The sequence below is a fragment of the Talpa occidentalis genome, unplaced genomic scaffold (genome assembly GCF_014898055.3).
Source record: "Talpa occidentalis isolate TD23 unplaced genomic scaffold, MPIMG_talOcc4v2.1, whole genome shotgun sequence".
Lineage (NCBI taxonomy): Eukaryota > Metazoa > Chordata > Mammalia > Eulipotyphla > Talpidae > Talpa > Talpa occidentalis.
In genome coordinates, this window is record NW_026555331.1 from 45,701,379 (window position 1) to 45,707,748 (window position 6,370).

Consider the following 6,370-nt stretch of genomic DNA (forward strand, 5'->3'; position numbering starts at 1 on the left):
TAACTCTAATAGTTAGGGATCACCATTTACATTTTATAGAGGAAACTAAGGCTTATAAGGTTTAATGACTAGCACTCAAGGCCAAAGTGCTGATTAGAGTTGGGATTCAAATGTACGTTTCTCTGACAGCAGGGTAGTCTGTGGCATTGATAAGACTTCCTGGATCAAATTTCTTCTTTTTGTTCCTGTGATCATATTTATAGACTATTTTAGCAAGTGTAGAGTCTAATGAGATGTATTAAATATATTGAATTAAATTCTGCCTTCCTTTTGACTGCTTTCATTTCCTAATTTCTAAAATGTATTTATGTATTTGTATAATGCATATATAAATACACATTTTTTGATCTAGATCAAATAATTGCTAACAGTTTTCCAAAAAGGCATAAACCCTACTAGCTCCCATTTTCCATTTCTTTACTATTTTCCCTCTCTCCCTCTCTTACCTACCTTCCCTCATCCCTGCCTTTCTTTAGTTGTTAAAAGCCTAAATTTGCCACCAAACTTTTGGCTATGTGCAAATTATTTTTCTTTTTTTAAATGAATCAAACTGAAATACTGCTAAAGAGATGTTGGAGAGCCTTTTCTATTTATTTTAGTGTCAGTGAAATTCAGCAAACTTTGGTTATAAAGAAATCCAACTGTTTTATAACATGTCATTTGTCCAAGTACAGTGGCAAATGAAGCACATTATGAGCTAGTGAACAATATCTCCTTGCCGAGAGAGGAAAAAATGACCATCTTGGTACTTTGGACATTTCCTTTAACCAGACTCATTCTCTGAGCCTGGAGACAGATTTAAATGTTTCAAGTTGATGAAATAGCCCAGTTCCTTCCTAACTAACAAAATAGCTATATTCTCTTGTTTTGGGCAAAAAAAAAAAAGAGGTTTATCCTACTGGCATGTTCAGTCAGAATGCCTCTTTTTAGTAGTTTCACCAGTGTGTGTACATGATAAACGCCATTGGCACAATGGGGGACATTTTTACCTTTAAAGTTTTATTATTTTAATACATATTACAAAAAAGTATAATTAACACATCTAATCTGTTATTTCAGAGCTATAATTCCTTAGTATAAATCTAAAGTTAAAAAATGTTGAATTTTTGATGATATTAAGTAAATAATTAACCTAGTGACAGCACAGTGTGAAAACTTATTAAAATATAAACTAAGAACTAAAGACTTGGAATCTCCAAGTGAGGACAGTCTTTCTTAAACACACACGGGATGAGGGATGCAAACTGATGGATACCTGGACATTCCACAGCAACTGAGACTGAAATGCATGGGAAAGTCCTCATGCTTTTTGCCCTTTTTCATCTCTTGAAACTTAGCTAAATGTGACCCTCTTGCCCTGAATAAAGGCCACTTTGATGTATATTGTTAGTGTTCCTTGATGGATGTTCTACGTATCAGTTTCTCTACAATGCAGCAAATTCTCTTTAAGTCTTTTGGGTCATAGTTTTTTACCTTGAGTGCCAGTCTTCAAGACTTTGCTTGCATACCTCCAACTGAATTTTGATTATATAAAAACAAACACCTACTGTTTTCATCATAATTTTAAATGGTTGTGAAGGATTTTGTTATTAGTGTTTGAAAATTATGACACAAAAATAAATCTCACACATCACTCATTTTAATATATCAGTGGAGTATAATCCAACAGAATCATGACCATTTAAGAAAAATAATGTTTGAGCAGGTTCTTCTATACCAATCAAATATTCTACATCACTGCTTTACTTTCTAGACCTTCACCATTCTATGGTTTTGTGATTTCCTTTGTATGAGTCTCATCAAAACCTCCTAATACAGGGCCTCCCTGGTGGCGCAGCGGTTGAGCACTGGGTTGCGAAGCTGCCTGAAGCCTCCGTGGCACTGGTTCGATCCCTGGCTGCTCCCCGGCCACATGGCGTGCAGACCTCTCCTGCGGCCCGCTGCTCCCCTCAGCAGTGTACTTTGGTCCTTCTGCCTGCTCTGCTCCCCGCTCTGGCTCTGGTGAATTCTCTCACCCTCCCGTGCTTCTGACTGTACCCAGTGCTTGTATAAATAAATAAATAAATCTTAAAAAAAAAAAAAAACAAAACCAAAAAACCTCCTAATACAAAGGAACTCATTGGGTTGGATTGAATCTATTCTGTAGATGTGAATCTTTTGGATAGAGATCTACTCCAGGCCATATAATAGACTACTGGTTCTTAGCCCTGGCTCTTTGGGTTGTGGGTAGCTGGGATCATCTGGTAAAAAGCATCTATTGTGAAAAATTGCCTGGAAAAGACTGAGATAGAATTATAAGGGTCTGGCACAAAGTCAAAGATGTTGCATTGAAAACACATCTAAGAATTACCCAACAAATGTTATCTTGCTCAGATGCTAATGGATTCTGGACTTACCCCCCCTTTTTTTTTTGTAGTCCCTAATGTCTCTTGGACATAGAAAATGCCTACTAAGTATTTTCTAGTAAAATATTTTTATATATTATATATTACGAGTTCACAGTATCATCTTGTGTTGTAATTTGGCATGGATAAACCAAAAGGGATTTACCCCACTCCACATTTGTAGATCTTTTGAATGTAAGAACTATGAACAGAATTTGAGAAACTAATCTTATCCAACCTTTCAATATGCAGGAGGAGGAGGGGAGGTAATAATAATAAGTGATACAAAACCACTTTTCAGTTAAGATGCTTTCAGTTACAAGTTAAGATTACCCAAAAAAAAGTAGCATAAACTGTAAGAGGGCTTTTATCTCATTTAGCAGGAAGGTTGGAGCTAGAGAAGTTTAGGGTTGGTTTAGCTATACAGTGAGGTCACCATGGTGCTTTCCAGCCCTTTGCTCTGTCACCTGCAGCATGTCAGTGCTGTCTCTTCTCATGGTTACAGGATGGCCTCTGTGGGTACAAGTACTATGTGTAGAAAGCGTAGGGAAGCAGAACAGTAGTGCTTACTCTAGTAAACATATGTTTATTAACAAGGAAAGCAAACTTCTTCTCAGCTTTCATTGGTTAAGATTAGGTCACATGTCCATATCAAAATCAACCATTGGAAAAAAGACCTGAGTGTATCTCATGAAATTGAAGGTTACAAATTCCCGAGCAAAGGAGACATATTTACAACAGATGTAGCAATGTGTGCCACACTGTAACATTAAATTGGTGTACTTCCCATCTAGCTTTTCTTGATTTTTTTTTTTTTAGTGATCTGCTCCTTTAGGTAACTGCCTCGCTGTGCAGTATGGATTGAATATGCTCCAGGGGAGGTCTCTATTACAAACCAGTGAACAGGATTTTATTCTCTTGGCAAAATGAACAGTTCTGAGTATGGTTATATTTAGTTCATAGCTCTTACTAACCATAGGGACTGGTGTAGTTTGATCTCATAAGAACAAAACTCAAATCTTCAGTTGTCTCGTTCTCACACATTTGAATGAGTTTGCAAGTAGCTGTGAATGCTCCTGACAGTCATTTTGATCTTTGAAAGAAGCCAGCCCGAGGGAAAGCCTATATGGAAAGTGAAGGAAGAGAATAAATCACACAGAAAATTAGTTTGACCCCTGAAGGGACTGTGCCTACATCTACTCTAACTCTGAATTCTTTTACTAACCACTACATCTATGTTATTATTTAAACCAGTTTGAATTTTGGAATAAGCACTAAATAATATACTTTTTAAAAGAATCCTAATTGTAGCTTTACCCAATTTAAAACTTTTTAATATCCCCCCCCATTGTTTTTAAGATTATTAGGCAGCTCTATTTGTCTTACCTATAATTGCCTTGAAACAGTATTTCCCAGGTTGTGTGATGCTCTCTGCCATTTTCAAACCTTTGTATATATTGCTTTTAATACATATTTATGTTTTTTCCAGGAACACCATACTATTTTCCTGATTAATACCTGCTTGTCTGTGGCAACATGGTTGATAGTTGCTCAACATCACCCCCTCTTTTTGCCACCTCTTACTATAAGGATTGATTATATAGTGTTTATATTGTTACTAATTCCTTAACAATTAAGTTCTTGTTAGGCACATGAACCGTAATAATTTATTCTGGGGGTTGCTTCTGACAAAGATTTTTTTACTTGGTGCGCATAGGACAGATGTAACTGGCTTGGTTCTTCCTCATTTTTCCTTGGTGTGATGTCTGGAACTGCTGCAGCCATTTTGTAACTCTCTGCAATAAACATTCGCAGGAAAATCAAAGAGATTCACTTGATAGCAGCTCTGACGTATCATCAAGTCTCTCACCAAACCTCATAGCTGCTTACTTTCACATTTCTGGCTATGTGTTAAAAATCACTGTAAATTTGATTTTTCTGTTACTAGAGGCTGAAAGCAGTTTTAAATGATACATTAGTTTTCAGTTGTCTGCTTAAATGGTGTTTTCTTGGAGATGTTTTCCAAGGTCCCCAAAAATGGATTTAATGTTTTCCACTTTGAGAATCCTATTATAGTAAGCGGTGCCTCCTTTTACCTCAGCTCCCAGCTGTTTATCTCTTTTTGTTCTATTAAAACATAAAGTCCTTTAAGGTAGGAGTTGTATTTAATATTCAGTTGTATCTTCAACACTTGAAAAGCAGACATTTTATGTTATAACACAAATTAATGAATGCTATTTTTCAGCATTCTCTACAGACAAGGACGTTACAGTAAATGTAGAGGGTATATCTCTCTTTCTCGCTCTTTAACCACACTCTGTCTTTATAGCTAATTTAGTAAAGAACTGTCTTTGTTTTTTAAAGATTTATTTATTTATTTATACAAGAACCGGGGTACAGGCCAGATTTGTGGGAGGGTGAGAGGATTCACCAGAGACAGAGCGGGGAACAGAACAGGCAGACTGACGAAACACACTGCTGAGGGGAGAAGTGGGCGCCACAGGAGAGGTCTGTCACGCCATGTGGGACCCTCGCTGTCCGGCCGGGATCGAACCAGCGCTGCAGAGTCTGCAGACAGCTTCACAGCGCTGCGCTCAACCACCTGAGCCACCAGGGGAGGCCTTAAAGAACTGTCTTTTCTTTCTTTCTTTCTTTTTTTTTTTTGGTTATTCAGAATTAGTATCTTTTTTTTAATTTAAATTTTATTTTTATATTCCCCATACAATTACAACCCCCTTATTTTGACCCCAATCCCTCCTTTCCCCGCTCCCCACCCCCCAATAGAGTGTCTCTGGTTCATAGTTGTTTGTTGATTTTGATATTTTCTTTCTTATAGTTATTCATTTTCCTGGTCCCTTATTTAAGTTTTCTAGATTCCTGCTATGAGTGAGACCATCCGGTATTTTTCTTTTTCTTTCTGGTTTATTTTGCTGAGCATGATCCCTTCCAGCTCCATCCATGTTGCTGCAAAATGCATGTGTTTATCTTTTTTGAATGCTGAGTGAAAGGAAGATTACAACTTCCCTGGACACTTGAATGGAAAAACTCACCTTAACCCTCTTACTGCCCACAAGCTCTGCTTACAAATGTCTTTGTATCAATAGTCTAAATTGACCTGAAATTTCTTCATAGGTTTTTAAGCCTTTGGTTCAAAACTTACTGAGTGAAGTCCACAGCCTCATCAGCTAAGTGAATCTTGCTTTTGAAGAACTCAGCTACTCTGTATCCAAACCCAAAACCTGAATATTTAAATTCCCATTGTTGCCTCTTTTGATTAATAATATACCATCTGGTAATATGTGTTTGTGTGTTTATAAGAACTGTATTGTATTTCATGGGTGTTAGGAAGCTTAATATTCATTTAAACAATCCTTGGTAAATATGGTCTAAGAACGTTTAAAACAGAAGACACAAAATACCTTCTTTTTAAAAGGGTTGCTTGGTTTTGTTCTGTTCCATTGTAAATATTGTATAGATGAGTAAGAAGAGGAACTAGGGCAATGTGGATGATTATATGATCAGTGAATGACATGCTGAGCCACTGCAGAAATTTGATTTTGCACAGCAATATGTCACCTCTAGGAGCTTATTGAGCATAACCACTCTGCATTGGGTATGATACAAAAAACTGGCCAGACAGCATTAATTGACCTGTTTTATAAAGACTCAGAGTTGTTGTAAATATTCCATTCACTCCACAAAAAAACCTACTGCTATAGAATCAAGACATGTGGTAGTCTCAACTGGGGAAGGGCAAAACCTTAAGTATTTATGCAGTTTCTGTCTGGCAAATGTTTCATGCAGTTTATTTTGTAAAAAGTGACACATAAAACACTTAATTCAATTTAACAACAAGATTTGGCTTCTCGGCAGTTTCTTGTGTGTGACTTCAACAGGTTTTCTGGGTTTGACTACTGGCATGTATAAGGAGTATCACATGAATTAACAATGGTGGCGCACAGAATATTAAGTGTTACGTTGCTATT